The sequence below is a fragment of the Fragaria vesca genome, linkage group LG7, assembly GCF_000184155.1.
Source record: "Fragaria vesca subsp. vesca linkage group LG7, FraVesHawaii_1.0, whole genome shotgun sequence".
Taxonomy (NCBI): Eukaryota; Viridiplantae; Streptophyta; class Magnoliopsida; order Rosales; family Rosaceae; genus Fragaria; species Fragaria vesca.
The window spans coordinates 8043170-8044194 of record NC_020497.1 but is presented as its reverse complement, the minus strand read 5'-3'; positions in this window follow the sequence as shown (position 1 = coordinate 8044194).

Here is a 1025-nt window from a genome sequence, read left to right as displayed (position 1 = left end):
TTACGTGGTTTGGTCAAACCTTCCACACAAAAAACTCTCACGTAGATGAGACGCAACTGCCCATATAAAAATTTTGAGACATTTACCTTTCGACGATAGGGCTCCCCATAGGGAATAATAACGGTAAATAGTAGACACGTTGTGATTTCGATGACTAAAATTTACAAACCAAAATTCGACCGTCCGATATGATCATTATGACGAAAGATGTCTATGGTAAAAAATTCAACTGGATTCGACAACGTTAAGGGCTTGATCGAAACGGTTAACTCTAATCGGAAATAAGAAAACTGCATTTTGAAGCTCTAAACGGACTCGGATGGCCAAAAAGGTCCATACATCATGGCATTAGCCATGAGTTTGACTCGTAGGGCCGTTACGCTTCTGGAAAGGTATCACAATAGTCAATCGGACACCAAAAACCAAATCTGCAGCATAGTGAATAATAAGGGTAAATTGCATTGACCGCAACTATCGGCACCGAGACTTTACCGGAATACTATGATTTTTCAGCTGTAGACGTATTTCACCATTCTGGTCATATCTTATTTCACGACTTTTTTGCGTTTGGAGGTTCTACGTATAGTTTTTTTTTCCCTGATGAGTTGTTGTCCAAATCTGTAAATATAAGGCACTTTAGCCGACGAAATTATATTTTTCGTCAGCTAAACTTTTAAAAATTTCGTCGGCTAAAGTTCACAAACTATAGCCGAAGAAAAAAATTATTCAGACGACGAAATTTTAATTTCGTCGGCTAAAGTTGACCATAGCCGACGAAAATTTTTAATTAGCCGACGAAAAAATAATTCGTCGGCCTGGTTTTTTTATTTTCGTCGGCTAAAGTCTTTCTTCTGGTAGTGTGTGTTCGATCACTTCAATGACATCTTTTTTCTGGACAATATTCAACTATGCTTCCTTGTAATTAGTTAAAATACTTTCTCATTTTCAATGAAAAAGCAAGCAAAAAATGTAAGGAATGGCATACTTTATTTCATCAGTAACACAATCTTCAAAGTCACATATTT